Raw genomic sequence first — 20,167 nt, forward strand, 5'->3', positions numbered from 1 at the left:
ATAGTTCCCAGAGTGGCCACTGCCTCAAGAACCCCCTGCACTCTATCATGATTTGCTTGAGGTCCGTGGATGCACAGGCAGGGGTGAGGTGTGGTTATTCCACTTGCCCTGCCTCACTGATGACGCTGATGTTGTTTCAGGCCCTGGAGGTTCTCGAGGCGGCCTGAGGAGGCCCCACTATCCTGCCAGTCCAACCACTTTCATGCCTCCGTGGGATCAGTGAAGAAGAAACTTTGTTAGCAAGTATCTTGAGATGAGCCGGGAAAAATAGGGAATACTGCAGTCCCATGTGTATTAGGGGGTGCTTCACAACCATGATGTGCGCTGTTGCTACACAAACTGTGTAGTCTGGGAAAAGAATTGCAGTCTTGTACTCCAATCACAGTGATACTGCCTGCCTTGCTGTCTGTAATATAGTGTCCTTATTGCAGAAGTGTAGCAGCATGGCCAATATGGATGTGGAGGAGACCCCGTAGGAGGCGGTAGGACAAGATACTATGGGCCCTCTACAAGAGGAAGAAGGGGGAAAGGTCCATTGCAGGTATGAAAGTTATGAAATAATTTTCATGGAATGACAGAGGGTGCTATCCCTCCACCACCACAGGGAGGGCAAGTATTCAGATGTTGCCCTTCTGTGAGAAAACCCTTATCATCATCAGCCCTCACCTCAAGCTGCTGGACACTAGTGCACAGGTCTCAGAGCACAACATGGTGCTCCGTTATATGGGATTTCATGTCAGCAAGTGCTTTTTCCCCCTCAGAAGCTTTGTCCACCAGCTTGGGGTGGTCATCTTGTAGGAGACTGAGTTCAATAGCGAGAATCCCCACTTATATCCTAGAGTGTTCAATGGCAGCCAATGCTTTATCCAGTTCAGCTGACATGGAAGGTGTTCCTGAGTTTACCAGGCCAGAGTTTCTGGAATAGCGTACAAAGTTGGGCCCATTGCCACCGATGTGGCCGACATGCTGGGTCTTAATCAATCCATTGCTGGGGGTGGCGATGCACAGGGGGGTAGTCCAGTGGGGACCCCAAAAAATTCAGCTCTGCTGGCAGCATCTCTTAAGGAAGAGGGGGAAGCATAGAGTGCAACCATCAACCAGGCATGGGTGGACTGGACTGCAAAAGTTCTGTGAGTATGCATTTGGCCAGAAGAAGAGCAGAGTACTTGTGAAGTCCTGTGCACTTCTCATCTCATGCCATTGCAGCACTAACCTCTATTTTGGGTCTGAATTGGGAAAGGGAGCGGCATGCACCATGCGTGTGCATCCAGATCGGCAAAGCGCTGGAGTTAGGCAAATAGTTTCTCATTGTGGCACACCTTCTTTGCCTCCCTTGGGGTTGTTAGATAATGTCTCACCAGAGTGGCTAAGACTACTGTAAAGGATCCACCTCCGGGCAGGCTGTTAAGTGCTAGTGGTGACTAGGTACAATGCGGGTGTGAAGGGGGTACCATCTGTGTCGCCAGCTACCCTGGGGGACAAATTAAATTATCTGTCTCCTCGCTGAAAGCCCTCAACAGTATCCAGTATGTAGAAGGGCACAAGCACATGGCCACAGGGTGCTAAAGGCAGTCAGTTGAAAGACGTTCACCTAGCTCTAATGGGTAATATAACATGCTCCAAAGCCCCACCTTGCATTCGAAGGCATAGCAAGCACACATGTTGTATAGTCAGGCCAGCTCTGCCGCGCAGGCCCCACTCTGCAGGGGGAGGTGGTGGACTGCTGGGCCAGAGGATGTGGGCCCCATCACTCCCAGGTAGGCCCTGCATGCCCGGTGTGCTGCTTTGGCGGGGGGAGAGAGGTTCACCCAGGGGTGGCATCCCCGCTTGAGTCCTTCCATCCTCCATGGGGTTCCAACAATGGAATTCTCACGGTGCCCCCAGGATCTTAGTGCCTGCACTAGCTGCCAGCATGGGGCCCTTAAAGCCATGTGCCCTGGTTCCTGGACCATACTCACCTCAGTAAATCTTTGTGGGCCACGAGGCACCTTGGAGTGAAGCCAATGGAATAACATTGGAACTCAAAATCAGAACTATTTAAAGACTGTGAAGAACAGAATTTGTGGACTAAAAAGAAAGCTGGAGATTCTTCAAATTTGTTGGATAAATTTGAAAATTCATATTTTTTTAATCAATGTTTTGAGGGTGCATTTATAAGTGTGATACATTTGACAAATGTCAAGTAAATATTAGTAGATTGATTTAATTTTGTTTTATTTGTGTTATATATGTGATTCGTCTTGAGTCTTGTCCGTGTTTGAATCTTGTGTGTGTCTTTTGAAATTCATTCAGTTTTTTTCTACATGATTATGAATAAATATTTTTGAACATTAGGTGTTTGTAATTGATATGTGAGTTGTTTTAAACTTTTGAATGCTTAGATTTATTGTACTAGAATCAGAGAGAGAAGAATTTCTTTTTCTGAATAGACTTTATTCCCTAGTTCTCTCTTCATATTCAAAATAAGGACCCCTTTGTTTATTTTCCACCGAGGCACCTCACCAAGTCCTCTGGTAACCAGCATCCACCCGTTGCGCAGTCCCCATCAGCAGCACCCAATTGATGCAGGGTTCATCAGCTCTCATGTGCAGCGGTCATATCCAGGATTGATTGGGGCCCTGAGGGAGTGTTTGCCGGCAGGTGAGCTAGTGAGGTAAGCTGTGGAGTCCACCAAGGCATGATCGAATTGGTGTCTCTGGCAGGCCGAGCTGGAGACAATAACACAGCTCCTTCCCTCGGATCACAGTGCTCCCCTTTGCCTCCATAGCAGCCTCAGGAAACAGGTTAGTATGAGATGTGAGCCATCTGCCAGGATTAACAGCAATTATGTTGGCCTTGAGATGGAGTGAGATCAGTTTGTGTCCACCATGATGACTGGCTTGGCCATGGCCCCGGAAAAACATTTTCATTAGGTTCATTTTCACCTTCAATTTTAAGGGGGTCATTTAAAAGCAAGTGGTAAAGAGGTAACTCCAAATACTGTAGGAAAGATCATTGGGTCTCCTTGGTAGATAAGATGTAAAATCTAGAACAGACATATGTGGTGGAGATTATCAGTAGTCCATCTGCCATATTGGTCTATTGTCCTGCAGTAGACTTGGTGAATACAAAATCAAAAGATTTGTGATGATGGAGCAAGGAGACAAAGAGACAGACTGAGAATTGAATAACAGCACGCCCGAGTGTACAACATGGTGCTATTGAAAAGGTAGGATATCTCCTTCAGGCAACCAATTTGAATGGTTATTTAGAAAGTTTAGGACAAACTCCTCATGTGCAACACAGACACAACACAGTTGTACCTAGTCTGGGATATATACATTGAGATGAAACATAAAATAATCATAATCATACCTTTATTTTAATCACCACAATCATAAAAGTACAAACCAAAACATAAAGCCATCACAATATACATAAAAGACAGCAAGACAACACAGAATAAAACCATAATACAATGTGGTTAAAGTTCTCCCGTACAGACGCTTCTTGGTTTGTATCCAAGCCAATTGAAAAAAGCAGCAATACATGTATTTCATATATTCTACAAAGGTAACTGTTTCATCATCTTGATTAAAAACATAGATATAAAATTCCAAATTAAACACTAACAGAAAAAAATATTTTCCTTTAGAAACCAAAACACACACGTCAGTTTTTAAATTATTCAACATGATATGTATTGGTTAACACAAGTGTACACTGCATGCCTTCACAACATTTTGTCAGTGAGTGTATATGGTCACTTATTTAGGAACAACTTCTTCAACACTAGCAATGCCAAGGTATCCCTTTATATTTTCTACTAAAATAGCACATAGATTCCAATATATTGGCTTCCTAGATTGGTTTGTGCTACAAATTGCAAAAAACTGTATGTAACTTGTGTCCAATCTGATTTCTCAAGTTACAGTGGCCACAGTTGTTTCAGTATATGCCAGATAATGTGGAAAATGCAATAAAAAAGTGCATGCATAAAAATCTCAATTCATTCTAGCCTGTAGAAGAATGCTAAGTAACAGTACATGGATCACCTTTGTAATGTAGGCAACATTTTGACAGCTACTCATTAGCTTGTATGCACTTACTACGCCAACCACAAGGTGACATCAAATGTTTTGCACTAGAATAGACCACCAGTCTACTGGTCTCTGAGATCAGCCTCCATTTGGGCAAATACCTAATTTCCTACACAGAGAAGCTATCCGTTTTGCTCTTTAATAGCCATAGGCCGGTCAAAAGAATAAGCTATGAGTTAATTATTCTGATGCACCTATGCAGACAGGGCAAAAAAAGCACCCACAACCCCACACAAATTTTTGAACCATACAGAGCTGCCCCTAAAGTCTTTATATTATATAACTCTAAGGTGGGTGCAACCCTCTATGATACTGCCCTATGAATGTTCCTTATACTTGTTGTATGATGCCTTAGCAGTATGTGCTTTCTTTGAAGGTTGGGAGCCCAATTTGGATTTGCTGTTCATCTTACTTCCAGATAGTCAAAATGTAACACCTGATCGATTAAATATTTGCCCATGTATATGTTTCTCTTGTGTTTTTTTGCTTAGAGGGGATGAATATCAGACATTTGGTCTTTGAGCTATTCAGCTCAATTCCCCACGCAAAAGCAGTAAGGTGTCATCCAAAAAAATGAAAGCACCACCTGTTCAATATACAAAATAACAGGGTAGGGAAGAACACAAACCTTTCTAACTCTGCGTTAGTTCGTAATGGGGTCCATCAGTTGCCCATTTTCCCCAACCTGATCCTGGCATAATTTTCTGTACGTAGCCGCACTAAAATATCTAATAAATTTGACAGAATACCCTTTGCTTCCAGTACCATCCGCAGCTTGCCCCTTGGAACCAAGACAAAGGCAGCAGGTATATCAACAAAAGCAACATACAATTTACCCTGTTGCTTACTGACGTCTTGCAAAAAACACAAGTAAAACAGAAATCTGATCAATAGTACTGATATTACTTCTAAAACCCACCTGAAGGTCTGATAACACATCAGTTTATTGGATTCAATCTTGAAGATGGGCAGGCACCTGTTTGTAAAATATATATTGTGATGTGTCCATCAAGCTGATCGGCCTGCTATTAACAGGGTCATTGTGTTGCTCTTTTTAAAGTATTGTATAATCTCTGAGATTTTCCATGAAGGAGGAATCTCCATATCTAGCAGGATTGCGTTAGATAGAAAATCTACATAGGGGCCCCACACTTCCGGGTAAGCCATATAGAAATCATTTGGGATTTTGTCAGGCCCTGGAGCTCTAGATGATAGAGAAGATTTACTAGCCAACAAGGATGGACTTAAATCAAATTCTAAATTGCTTAGATTAACTATATCAAATACAGGCAAGGAATCTTCACTTTGCGGTCCCAGATCATTACTACATGTGTAGAGATTGCTAAAATGTGCTACCCAATCCTGGGGCTGAACAAAATGTTCCAAGTCTCTCTGGTTTCCAAAAGGAGTTATTATCGTTAGCTATCATTGCATCATGCAGATTTCCCCACAATATACTCTCTCAGGCTCTATTGACTTTAGCTAATTCCTTCCTAAAAAGTGATCCATATCTCACTCAGATTTGACTGCTAATAAATCTGCTTTTGTTGTCCTGCATACTTTGTTATACTAAGCCACCTCTTTTCTGTTTTTACTCTCATCCCTATTGACTTGGGCTAAAAGTTCCCTAATCTCAAAAAGGAATACTTCATGACCCTACTGCAATATGGTTAACTTTACTTCAGAGAAAGGAGGGGGCATTAAACTTCCAGAGAGCTAATTCCAAAGCTATAGTATGCTTGACAACCCAGTCCCACCAAATGGCTTTACCATTGTTAGTGTGGGAGGGATCCCTATTTCCTGTTTACCCATGATTGTAGGTTTTTCTGCCATACTACCCACTAGTGTCAGACACAAAGCATTGTGATCGCTATCTTTCCTATGCAATATTGCCATATCCATCAGAAAGGGCTAAAGGCTTGAGTCAATTGAGAAATGGCCAATTCAACTCAAATAGCACAGTCTATTAAAAGTAATATTGCCTTCCCTGTCTGAAGGTGTGCTGTTTTTAGCTGCTCTTACATCAAAAATATGTGTCAGTGCTAACACTTGCGCCGCTCTAGGTGATCATTTCATAAGGGGGAAGTTCCAACTGCTGGATCCTCCAGACGCTATCTTGTTCCAATGTCAAATCAGAGGGGGTTATCACCATGGGATCAAAGGTTGAATTGAAGTCTCCAGTCACCATCTTTGTCCAGATAGTCAGAAAGGGTAGTCTCTTACACATTTATCACTGCTGAATATGCCTTACGAGCTTCTACCTGATTTTACACATTAAATGTTTTTAAAGGGATACCTGATGGAAGCACCACATTTATCACTAGTGCATCTGGGAAGCCTATTGGGATAGGCCAAATTGAGCAGTGGAGCGAAATCTTGACCCAAATTGCTAAACCCCTGAAGGTCTTTTCCTACCTGACTGAACTGTGCTTATGCAGAAAGCTGTAAACCCATTTCTAAAAATAAAGGCAGAGCACCAAGTCTCCTGAAGAGGTAGCTATCATAGGCTTCTATGAACGGTTTCCTATCAGATTCAGGCAGGATTTTTCTAATCCCGGTAGTACTCCAGGACAGTATTTTGATCTAATTGGGTAGGCCTTCAGTAGGACTATGAAAATTGCAGATACTGAGAGCTCCAACTAACTTACTAACACTAATAGTCTCTACTTTATACCCTAAATTGGTTTTCCATTTTTCACTCCTTAAAGAGGGTTTAACAGTACTACAGTCATTCAATTTATCTGCCCCTCCATTATGTGAGACCAAGGACAAATTCAAAGCCCAATTCTCACAGTCCAACAGTTCCCCCTCATAATTACTTCTGCCCGGATTGCCTCTGGGTATTCTCTTTATTCCCAGTCGGGTAGATTAATTCATCTCCCTTAGGTTAGGAATTCTCTCATCATCCATGTCAACATCTTTTACTAACTTGTTTTGGACTTCAGATTTGACTTGAAAGCTAAGGTTAATCAAACCTTGGGTGTTGGCAAAGCAACAGTCATTAGGCCTTCCACCAGATCTTTATGTATAAAAACCTTCACCAAGTCAAAGGTGTCTGCTGCGCATACAATCCTCTCTGCTCTCTCTCTCCCTCTATATATATATATATATATATATATATATATAGCACTCCTGTTGATTAAGTAGCAATGCCTAACCTGCCGTAACCAGTGGGTAACCTAGTTTTTTTAAGGAGTCCTGACTCCTGACTGCCAGCTTTCAAACATGATTTTAAAATACTACAGCATGATTTGTTTGCTGGGGTTCGAGTTTAGATCTCTTTATAGACCACTTCCCTGGTATGGGAGGTTTGGGGGAAATGCAAATAAGATCTCACAGGAACATGGTACCTTCGACTACACCTATCAATCCCCCATTCCAGCCTCCTGATGGTATCACTTCTTGAGTACCCCCGCATGGGTTGATCTCCCTCCTCTCCAAATGCTTCAGTTGAGTTATGCAAAGGCTTCTTCAAATTAGGAGGGTTTGGAGGTATAGACTAATTTTGTGTCAAGGGGTAATTGATAGGAGAATCAGTAGAGAAGGCAGATGGGAGTGTGACAGGGAAAGCAAAGTGATTGTGGGGTGGAGGATAAGGGTGGTGGAAGGTCAGAGGGTACACAAGTATGGGGACTGTGGTAGACTATGCGAAATTGTTGAATAGGAGGTTTGTGGATCCTGAAGGTATGAGCAAGGATGAGTAGAGGAGGAGAAAAAGGCCTGTGGTTGATTGGAAGAAGAAAGAATGAGTAATCCAATGGAGTATACGTTAATGGATAGGGAGAAAGGAATGCTTAGTGGTTACAGTATGGTGACAAGGTACACAGAGAAATATAAGAGGGTGAGGAAGGGCCTGATGGGATAGGATGAGGGGTTGATGCACATTGTGGTAGAGAAGTGGGAACTGCTTGATAGAGGATGATAGAGAGAAGGGTGGTGCACAGGCCAACATAGGATAGTTTAAAAAGAGACCTGGAGAAGGAGAACCAGAAAGAGAGAACAATAAGAGGGAGAGAGACATAGAAGACAGAGAGAAAATGAAAGAAGTCTAGAAAGATACCCAGAAAGAGTGAGCCAGATGATTTGCAAGACCATCAGATAGAGAAAGACAGAGAGAGAGCAAGGGGGGGAAGAGAAATAGAGTGATCAGTCGTTTCAATTAAATAAAATGTTAATTTAGAACTTTAGTGCAAATAGACTCCAGTTGTAGCTGGTTGCGTAAGATTGGGGAGGGGGAATTTGTATATTTTATGTGAAATGTCAAGACAATTATGATGAAGCAAATTATAATAAATGCAAACTCATCATTTAGTACTATATGTTGCTGTGAAATGCACCTTCTCATCAATTTGCGGTGCAAGAGGTGCATTTTGTGCTAAAAATAGTGAAAACATTGCAGGACAGCCACTTGTGTTCTGGTTGTTCATGTTATTCTGGCACTATGATTTTGCCACAGATGGCAGCATAATTACTCAATATGGCATTATGGCATAATTTTAGAAATTTTGCTTCTCAATCATACATTTTTTTAAGATTATGCAGGCATAATTAAATTGCTCCCACATCTATTTAGGATGTTACTTGGTCTATTTGTATTTCTTTTTAAGCTATCATAAAACTCTCTCAAGGCATAACGAGGTGGGAGATAAAACAAATACAGGCAAAGAGAGAGAAAGGAAGGACACAAGACTGCAGAAAGGAGGAAGGAGCTTTGTGGATGAAAGGATATTAACTGAGATGGATGTGTCCCACCAGACAGACAGCAGTGCTTTAGGGGTATCCATCCTTAGGCATCTCTCCATGAGGAAGGGTGTGGAGAAAAAGAGAAACAATGGGTGGCAGGAGGGATCAGGAAAGTGAGTAAGCGTGTTGGGGTGACACAATCATTAGACTTTGAAAATGATAGTATACTACTAAAACACTGCTAAGGCACATTAGAAAAAGCCCCATAGAGGGAGGAAAATGCCCAGGCATAACCTTCGACCTCTCATGAGCCACCTTCTCATAGTAACATTCACTGCTGTAGATTGCGTTTGAGAGGGAAGTCTGAGATTCTAGGAGGACAGAGTCCATTGTGGGCTGAGATATTAGGTATTTAACAGTCTGTTGGGGGGGGGTATGTTAGCAGGGGTGGAGTGTGCATTGCTTCTTTTTATTTAAAACCATATTTTTGATTGTTCCGATTTGCAGTCACCGCTTATGTTAGAAGCCAGTGTTCACATTTACTAGAAGGAAATAGTTATGCTGCTCAAGACCATTACCAAAGCAATCTTATTTCATTATTGTTTTGCCTCTCACCAGTATTCCAATTTGGTATATTCAATGTCATCTGTGAAAACATTATGCAAAAATTCCACAGACTAAAGTTGTAGTATTTATTCCTCAGGCACCCATGCCTAGTATTTTCAGAAAGCATCATTATTTATTCCTCTTCTGCTATTAATATTCATGTATGTGGTGCACGACTGGGTGTTGTTTCAGTGCTGTCATGGACTTCACATGACTAAAATAAGAGAGTGGCAATGATATTGCACATCATTTGACCATGAATCACAGTATCGCATTGACCACTTTACCCACCCTCAGCTACCTCAAGAACCTCTGATTGACTGCTTAGAGGCTGGATGCAAAAGAGTGCAATCTAAAACAAGCATTGGTAAAGCCAACAGGTCTTGCCTTTTGACTTTGCCAGTACAGACTTATTACTTTTGCCAATGCTTTTAGATGATGCTTTTCAGCATCAGCAAAAACAAATGAGATGGATAGTAATTTGCTGGTATGTGAGTAAAAAGACCAAACGTGACTTTACAAGCAAAATTCAATTTTAATACAGATTAAAACCACAGACTCTTTCATATAAAAAACGCTCAGAGAGGGGTAGCAATGAATAGAGATCATGTATGGTGGACAACAAGCACATACAACGGAAATAGTAGTCCCTCAGCTGGTATAAAAATATGGTTTGAAATTACAAACTAACCTTTAACATTAATACTTGGTTTGCGGATTTGGACAGTCAGAACCTTTCCACATGAACCACATGAAATGCCTGAATTTGAATCTTTTGAAAAACAAAGCAAAACGTTATCAAATCCATAGAGTATAAGGGAGTGCTAGGAGATTAACAACACAACAACAAATGCAGTGTGAGTCACAGCAAGTGAGGAAAGGAAGAGGAGGGAGTGGTAGACATAGGATCTAAAAGCTGTAGGGGTTTGAGAGCAAATTAAGTATGGAACATACCAATGAGGCTCCCTGGGGTGGAACAAGGAGCGTCAAAAAGTATTTACAAAAAAATGTAAAGGCGAAAATGCTAACAAGCAGCATGAGAGGGTGTATACATGAAAACTAATCAGTACCTTAAAAACACACATGACATGTTCATATACAACAGTACCAAGAAAAAAATAAAAATGAATGTGGAATTGTGTAACTGTAACTGGTGCTCAAGTGTAGTGTCACTTAATCGGGTCGAGTTTGCTCTATTTAAAATACAATAAAAGGAACTAGTGCCTTAATCACAACAAGAGGGTTAGAAGGAGACTAATTAAGTTCAATTAATCTGCACTTGGGCCATGCTCCACACAACGACAAGAAAGTAACTGTATCTCAGTGGTTGCTGAATTTGAAGGCAGCAAACAGGGGTGAATATGGTGCCATCAAATGGTAAGCGATGAGCGGGCTAAAAGCCCCTTTTTGTAGAGTTTTTTTTGTCCAGATATAATAGATCTTCACCATAGCGACAGAGCATTTTCGCTGCCTGCAGGCTGTACCGAAAAAGAAAACAGGACTTTTTGAGCTAAGTTTAATGTCTGATACTGCTATTGCTTTTTGAATCCTAACATCAGGTTTAGGAAGAAGAGTACCTTGTCAGCAAATCGCATGACAGCAATACCAGCTGGGATCCTTGGTTAACTCTAATTTATGTGCGTTAGAAGCAACATGGGATTCACAATTCGTTCAGTTCCTGTGCTCGTTGACTGTCAGTACTAAAGTAATTCAAAATGTGAGCTACATTTCAGGCTATGGCACTTGCCAAGCATCTCAAAATCATGAATAAAAGATGGAAGCTGGAACTCAAGGTTACCAAGTAATGCCATTGAACGTAGCTTCAACATTCTGTATTAGAGTGCCTGGGGATGAGGAATCCTATTACTTCACAGTAGGATAGTTATCTCTTGTAATAAGCTTTTTTTGTCTGACAAATAACATAATTCTATTGAGTGCTGATAAATGCACTCCAAACATGACAAAAACTAATGAAACGTTCTTAAACTGCACCATTTGCCAACCATTTTGCAAAACCTCTTTTGTGCAAAAAAAAGTCTAAATATATTTTAAAAGGCTTTTTTAAATCCTGATAGGTTACAACCAATGAAACTTGCCAAGTGCATTTTGGGATGCAGTATTTGCTACTGAGTAGTCCTGAAATCAATCACATTTGAAATTTCATATCCTGTTCAATATATTGGCCCGATGTCCAAGTGTAGTGTGGTGATTCAGTTTGCTAAAATGTCTTGATGGAGAACCCTTAAACCCAACTAAAGGATATTAAAATAAGGGAAATGTTGTTGAACTAGTGTGCTTTAAAATGCACCACTGGCTACATGCTATCGAAAAACATGCATATCGTATAGAGTATACCTCAGCAGTGAAGAAAGCCGCAAGTAATTTTGACCAAAGGTCTGAAGAGATTCTGCCGCCAGTGTTTTGAAGTGCTAAGCCCCCGACTACTGAAGTTTTAGCCATGATGCAACCATAAATAAAAAATAGTAGTATGCATGAAATTAGTATCTGTCAAGGGCACAGATTTGGAGAGGATAGTAATGTGGGTGAGATTCATAGACAACCTCTTTTTGATACAGCAAGGTATTAGGAACAAGTACATTACTTTGTTGTAATACTCAGTGTGAACAACTATAGCCTAGAATTTACGTGGAACATCTGTGATGCTAGAATTGTTTTCCTTGACGCCGTGGTTAGGGTGAAGGAAGACAGATTCACTTCTAAACTGTTTAGAAAACCCACAACAGGTAATACTTATGTGGGAGCGTAGCTCTTATACTCAAAATTTATCTTGAAATGTTTATGAACTAATGCATAATAATGCAGCATAGAAAATGTATTAACGTGTTATTGCTAAACACGCGCTTGAAATGTGCCCACGGGGAGTGGCCACCAATGTATGAAATGATTAATGAAGCTGACTAATAACTAAATAATTGATACGTTACTGTATGATTTTGCACTAATATTAAGAGTTAAATGTTAAGGTCTTGCTAATAAATGAATAGGTCTTAGTTAGCATGAGCCAAGGCCTAGCTGCCCGGTTTCATATTAAATGTGTTTTTCTAACGTGCAGTGTGCTGACTTGCTGAAGAACATGTACTCGTATTTTTCCAAAGCTAGAAGATGAGTGTAACCGTAGTAGATACGTTCTCATGAATGCAACAGTGTAGACTAGATACAGGTACAGGGTCGCCTACACCGGTACAGACAATGGACCTACTGACTGAGGATGCGAGAGGACCACGAGAGTATGAAATCATACCGGACATTCTACCCGCTGGAGACGTCAATCACAGGAACCAATAAACTACGTGAGAAATGTTATGGGGTGACAAATTTTGATGTTACCAGTGAAACCCATTGGATGGAGATAGTGGGGTGCCAACCCTAACCAATTAGAAATTAGGGGACTGTACAACAGAAAAGGGATAAAAACCTTTGACACAAGGAGCCATTAGGAGATGCCATTGCAAACTTTTGCTATGACCCAGATACTTTGTCACTCTACATAGAGACTTTGCTGTTTGGTTCTTCAAACCATCCTTGCCCTTATTTTGCCCGTCCTATACTTCTCCTGTCCCTTCTTACCCGGCTTGCTGAATTCCTTGTCTGATCGCGAATCAACTGATGTCCTGAGGACGAAGACTGTCTCTGTATGCTGACCTTTTATGGGGGGTAACAATTGACTGTTTGCCTTTCCTTTCTAGGTACCAACTGCTTCTTTTGACAGAGACCGTAGATAGATGTTTTCCAAATTCGTGTTGCTAAATTGTTTTGCATGAAGCCCAACATGCCAATGCTAATTCGAGGTTAGTTAAGGGGTTCACAAAACGGACGCAAATAGACAAATGACTGGACCAATGCTTTGTTGAATAATGCTCCAATGATACTCTGCTAAGGTTAACCTATGTTGACGTTGTGCTAATGTTTGTGATCTTTGCTTTGATGAAATCTTATTTGAGTTGCATATTATGACAATGCTGATGTGTTTCATGGTTTTAAGACTAATAAACTTGCTAGTAGAATTGTAATCAATAGGGAATAAACATCACAAAATCGTACTTAACTGGTGTGGTTATTCATGACTGAAAGGTCATGGTGGTTTCTGAGTCTAATTGATGACATTATTGACTTGTTGATTGACATGTTGATCAGTTATCTCGTCCTAAGGTGTCTTCAATCAGGGTCAAAAGATTCATTGGCCTAAAACGAGTCCCAGAGTGAATAAATTAACTAGATTGGGACACGTTAGCAGTTATGGTAGCAGAGCAACGGTTTAGGCCCATTGTGGGCCCCAGGACGAGGGACCATTGTTTAAAAGTGTTTTTTCAAAATAATGCAAATTGAAGGTCTGATGGGTTTCTAAATTCACCATGACTGTCCCGGAATCTTGGAGCTTGCCTAAGTGAGTTGGGTGTATTCTCAGCGTTCTAGCATGTGTGGTGTAGAATTTGCGCTGGCTCCGCTTATGCATATTGCAGGTGATTTGTGAAGTTTGTATGAATTTAGGCCAGGTAATGTTGTTTTAGTAGGAGTGGGCGTACTCCGCAGTATGAGAGTAGGGAAGTCAGTGAACTTCATGTGAGTGTGTGGTAAAAAATTATCCAAGTGGTTGTTGGTGATGTACGGACCCGGCGTGGTCTATGACTCCGGAGTTTATTGATAAGTGTATGAGACACTTGGTTTATGTTGTACTTTGTGCGGTTTAATAGGTCAATCAGGCGTGGTTGGCAAGTCGAGTTTGAGTCAAATTGTCTGAATGAAACCTTCGATGGAGATTTGGCAAGTTCTAAAGTGCACTAGAACGAACCATTGACAAGTCGAGAGTAGGATTTGCGGGTCGAATTCTGCTTGCGAGTGCAGGAGCTGAGAAGGAGAGAGTAGCGGCCAAGGCTTCAAGTGAAATCTCTGTAAAGTTCTGAAGCGATTGTGTTACCCTTCCTGTAGTAAACCAGCAAATTTGTTTTTTTTTTTGTTAAAGGTGCTCGCAATATATTGCATTAGTTTTTGTGTGAGGAGGACAAGCCGCAAGACTTTGTCAGCCGCAGTGTGTGTGAGTGTGACGTCATTTGAGCCGTGCTGGGATAGGTCAGTTGCTGAGGAGGGTTGCTCACGGATTGGCAGCCGTCTGTGAGAGGCAATTGGTTGAGAAGGTAGACGAAGAGTGTTCTGGGAATTAAAGTCACTTCCTGATTAGATTCTAAACAAAATAAAAAACGCAAAAATGAAGTTTTTCAAGGCTCTAAAGTGTGCCTTGAAGGGAGTTACATACATTACAGCGAGTGTGGGGGAGCCTACATGGCCAGAGGATACTCCAGCTTATATCGTAATGGAGGAGAAGGGAGTTGCACCATGTCTTTGGCTAAAGCAGTGGTGCAAACTGACGGAGAATGAGGGATGTTTAGCGTTTCCGGAGTACGGAATGTTTAATATAAGGATTTTGTAAAATCTGTGAAGGGTGCTAAGTGAGTAAAAGCCGCCCCTAAGACCAGCTCAGTATGAGGCATTATCAGTCTGGGATTTAATGGCCATACAACAAAGGCAGCAGAAATTTATGAGGAGAATGAAAAGAGCAGAAAAGACTCTAGCTGAGGCTAAATTGGATAGTGAGACCAAGATGTGTAGAAGGGGAATAGTTGACGGAATTAAGATATTTCCGGCAATAATTCAAGAAGATGAGGCACAGGGAAAGAAGGCCACTTGTAAGACAGACAAAGGCTCTAGTAAGACAAAGGAGACTCAGAGGTCTTGGGCAGATGCAGATGATTCAGACGATGAATAGTTTCCTAATCAGTTGTTACATGACCGTCCGCCACCATATGCTATAAATGATAATGGACAGAGTACTAATGTGGGTCCTGAAGATCCGGCACAGAATAAGGGAATCATGAATACAGTGCAGACAAGTGATACAGTTTTGATACAGAATGGTGTCAGTGTACCCACTGCACCAGAGACACGGATACAGTTGCAGCCACCACAGATTCAAAGGCTTTATCCTGATGTCCCAGTACTAGAGACAACTACGAGTTTGATGGTGCCGCCTGATCCAGTATACACAAGATCAAAGTTAGTGCAGATTGAGCCAACTCCACTATTCCTGCCCCAGCCGCAGCAACAGTTACACTTCTGTTGCAGGACCGCAGTCAGTAGCTACAGCACCCATGATGAATCAAGCTGTGGGAGTTAACGCTCTACAGGGTTTTGGAAATGGACAGTCACCAGCCGCTATATCACTGCTAATTACTGTTGGTCCACCAGTACCGCTGTATGCGCAAGCTAAGCCTGGCGTATGTGACCAGGGAGTAATGACCCAAGAGGCCATAAGAGGAAGGTCTACCGGAAACTTGCAGGGAATAACACAGGGAGGACAGCCAGCCGAAAGGTCTAGGTCCTTGTTGGACTTTAGTCCGATTGGGGTTCCTTTGGAAACAATGAGGCAAGCAGGGTTGGGAACATTAACCCCACAGGTAATGAGTACAAATATGATGCAGACTCCAGTGATGCAGTCTGGAAATATTTTGTTGCAAGGCATAACAGCGCAACAATTGAATGAGTGGTTAGGCAAGCTCAACAGTCCACAGACTACTTCAGTGACCGCAGAGAGGTCAGAGAGAGAAGAATATCTGAATTTTGTGAGACTGGGTGTAGAAGCCACAGAACTAGTAGAAGGAACGATGGGGGTGAACAGATTAGAGTCATACACGGAAGCAGAATTGAGGTATCTGTGCCCCAAAATAACCAAAGAAGTGAGCAGGGTGCATCAGAGGTTGGCAAACCTAGCAGACAAATACGGCACAGACATAGAGGGGCATATTTATACTCCGTTTGCGCCGAATTTGCGTCGTTTTTTTCGATGCAAATTCGACGCAAAACTAACTCCATATTTATACTTTGGCGTTAGACGCGTCTAGCGCCAAAGTTCATGGAGTTAGCGTCATTTTTTTGCGTGAACACCTTCCTTGCATTAATGATATGCAAGGTAGGCGTTCCCGTCTTAAAAAATGACTCCGATGCATATGCGTGGGATTTATACTCCCGGGCAAAAATCACGCCCGGGAGTGGGTGGGTCTAAAAAACCCGCATTAGCGCCGGATTTTAACGCCTGGGTCAGGGCAGGCGTTAAGGGACCTGTGGGCTCAGAATGAGCCCAGAGGTGCCCCCCCATGCCCCCAGGGACACCCCCTGTCACCCATGCCCACCCCAGGAGGACACCCAAGGCAGGAGGGACCCATCCCAGGGACATTAAGGTAATTTTTTTTTTTTTTGTGACATAGGGGGGCCTGATTTGTGCCCCCCTACATGCCACTATGCCCAATGACCATGCCCAGGGGACAGAAGTCCCCTGGGCATGGCCATTGGGCAACGGGGCATGACTCCTGTCTTTGCTAAGACAGGAGTCATTTCAATGGGGGTTGGGAGTGAAAAAAAATGGCGCAAATCGGGTTGAGGCGATTTTTTTGCCTCAGCCTGACTTGCACCATTTGTGGACGCCCATACGCCATTTTCCCCCTACGCCGGCGCTGCCTGGTGTACGTGTTTTTTTTTAACGCACACCAGACAGCGCCGGCGGCTAACGCCGGCTAACGTCATTCAATAAATACGGCGCCCGCATGGCGCTTCAGAATGGCGTTAGCTGGCGCTAATTTTTTTGACGCAAAACTGCGTTGGCGCAGTTTTGCGTCAAAAAGTACAAATATGGGCCACAGCATTTGAAGAGGAGCTATAGGTTAGACTTTGAGCCTAAAGATTTTGATCATATGAGATCCACTGGAATGAAGGCACATCTTAAAGAGATACTGCAGAGTCCTCAAATTTAGGGAGCATTAGAGAAGTGGGAAGTCAGATGGGCAAAGAAGAGAGATAAAGAGAAAGGTGACTGCCCAGAACCAAAGCAGGAGAAAGCTGCACCAGACACGGGGACAATAAAAATGTTACCAATGAGAGAAACGGCTGGAGGAGTTTTAGTCCATGTACCATGGTCCAGGGGTGACATTTTGTCATTTACAAATGATTATCCCAGGTTGAGGGAGAAGCCGATAGAGTGGTACCAGCAGACGGACAGTTTTGCGAAGCTTGCGAAATGTCTTTGGGAAGACTTGAATACCCTGTTTGAGACAATAGTTCCAGCTGACTTGAAAGAGATGAAGTACCTAGGTCACCTGATTGAAAAGGGGTCAAGGAAAATATCCAAAGAAAGGGTGACAGCCATCTTGCAGATGAATCCCTCGACAACAAAGAGAGATGTCAGGATGTTTTTGGGAATGGTGGGTTACTGTCGTTAGTGGATACCCAACTTCTCGATTATCTCTAGACCTTTGGTGAGATTGACTGTTAAGGAAATTCAGGATGGCCCGGGTGCCCTAACCATGTCGGAGAAAGAGATGAAGACATTCATGGAACTGAGGGAAAGCCTGTTTACACAAAGCCTTTTGTACTGTTTTGTCATGAACGTGATGCTTGTTCTTTGTCTGTCCTGACACAGGTCCATGGAGGTGCAAACCGCCCAGTAGCATATTTTTCAGCTACTTTGGACCCAGTCGCAGCAGCCTTACCGGGTTGTTTGCGTACAGTTGCAGCAGTTGTTCAAAGCCTCACTCAGTGTGAAGGTATAGTGATGGGACATCCTTTAACAGTAATGGCCCCGCATTCAGTTGAAATCCTGTTGACCCGAACAAAGACGCAGCATATGACAAATGCGAGATTAACTAAATATGAGACAATTATACTGGGGTCACCGAATGTGTCTCTGAAAAGATGTACTGTGTTGAACCCGGCAACTTTGCTTCCTATTGAAAATGCAAACATTGGTGATGCTGAGGAGGTAGAACATGATTGTCTTGAGGTAACAGATCTGTGCATTAAACCGAGACCCAACATTATAGATACCCAGTTGGAAGAAAATGATTACATTATCTTTGTTGATGGTTCGTGCCTGAAAGACTCAGTAGGAGTACTGAGAGCTGGATAGGCTGTGTGTACAATCACTGGTATCCTAGAAGCATCCTGGCTCGAAAGAGTATACTCTGCACAAGTGGCTGAATTAAATGCTCTTACTAGGGTATGCCAAGCAGCTGAGAACCTGAAAGTCACTATCTATACTGACAGCAGATACGGATTTGGAATTGTACATGCTTTTGGCCAACTGTAGTAACAGAGAGGTTTCCTGACCTCTTCTGGTTCACAAGGGAAAAATGGTGAGAAAATTATAAATTTGTTATACGCGATTCAGTTACCTCTTGAAATTGCTGTGGTGAAATGCAGTGCTCATGTTAAATCACAAGACTTTGTGTCAATGGAAAATTGATATGCAGATCAAGTTGCAAAGTTTTGTACATTAAACTGTATATCGTTACAAGACCAATGGGAATTGTTACCTGAAACTGAAAATGAAACATGCTCAGGGTATGCATTAAGGGTGGTTGACACACTAGATGATTTAAAATCGTTACAGGGACGTGCCAGCAAAGAGGAGAAATGCTCTTGGCTGAAAATGCAATGCGTACAAAGATCTGATGATTTATGGGTTTCAGAGGAGGGGAAAATGGTTCTGCCAAACAGTCTTTTGTCACAGTTTGCGAGGTTCTACCATGGTCAAGCACATGTTGGGAGAGATGCAATGATCAGGTTATTCAAAGTCGACTGGTTCAATCCAAAATTCAGACAAGCTACAGAAGTCATCTGTCACAGGTGCATCATCTGTCAGCAGATGAATGCGGGGAAAGGGACAGTGGTGAATTTGAGCCACATTGGGAGAGCAGGAGGTCCATTTAGCAGAATGCAGATGGATTTCATTGAGATGCCTGTGTGTGGAGGTCTCAGGTACGTGTAGGTGATTGTGTGCATTTTCAGTCACTGGATTGAAGCTTACCCTACACGTAGAAATGACAGTCTCGCAGTAGCGAAGCTGCTGCTTAGAGAGTTGATACCACGTTTCAGGTTATCGATCTCTTTAGAATCAGATAGGGGAAGACACTTCAACAATGAGGTGTTTAAGCTCTTGTGTGCTGCATTGAACATTGAACAGAAGTTGCACTGTAGCTATCGCCCTGAAGCATCAGGTCTAGTGGAGCAGATGAATGGTACCTTGAAGTCGAGAAGGGCAAAAATGTGCGCAGCTACCACTTTGAAATGGCCAGATGCATTGCCCTTAGTGCTGATGTCAATGAGAAATACACCTGACAAGAAAACAGGACTGTCTCCTCATGAGATTCTTATGGGCCGAGCTATGAGATTACCCGCAGAGCCTGCAAATGTTCTTGTGAATATCACGGATGATATGGTGATGAACTACTGCAAGGGTCTGACTGACGTGGTCCGCGCTTTCTCTCACCAGGTGGAAGCTACCACATTGCCACCGATAAGCGATCCAGGTCACACCCTGAAAGCCGGTGACTGGGTTGTTGTCAAGAAACACGTGAGGAAGTTGTGTTTGGAGCCACGTTGGAAGGGGCTGTATCAAGTAATACTTACAACTACTACTGCTGTGAAATGTGCAGGGCTTCCAAACTGGATTCATGCCAGTCACACAAAGAAGGTGACGTGTCCAACTGATGAGGAATTTGAATTGGGCAAAACAACAGCTGCAGAGAAGGAAGTATCAGGGCCAGAGAGTAATCAAAGGGGAACTGAGACTGGAGGAGAGCCCGTTGAGGTTGGCTCAGTCACTCAAACAGTAAACGAGATCAAGAGGGGTGACAGTGAGCCTATCTCAGCTGAGGCATCAGGGGAACTGACACAAAGAGAGGTTCTCCCAGAAGCTAACGGATACGGGTTTGAAGTTGAGCCTTTGACAGACA

Source organism: Pleurodeles waltl, chromosome 1_2, assembly GCF_031143425.1.
Source record: "Pleurodeles waltl isolate 20211129_DDA chromosome 1_2, aPleWal1.hap1.20221129, whole genome shotgun sequence".
Taxonomy (NCBI): Eukaryota; Metazoa; Chordata; class Amphibia; order Caudata; family Salamandridae; genus Pleurodeles; species Pleurodeles waltl.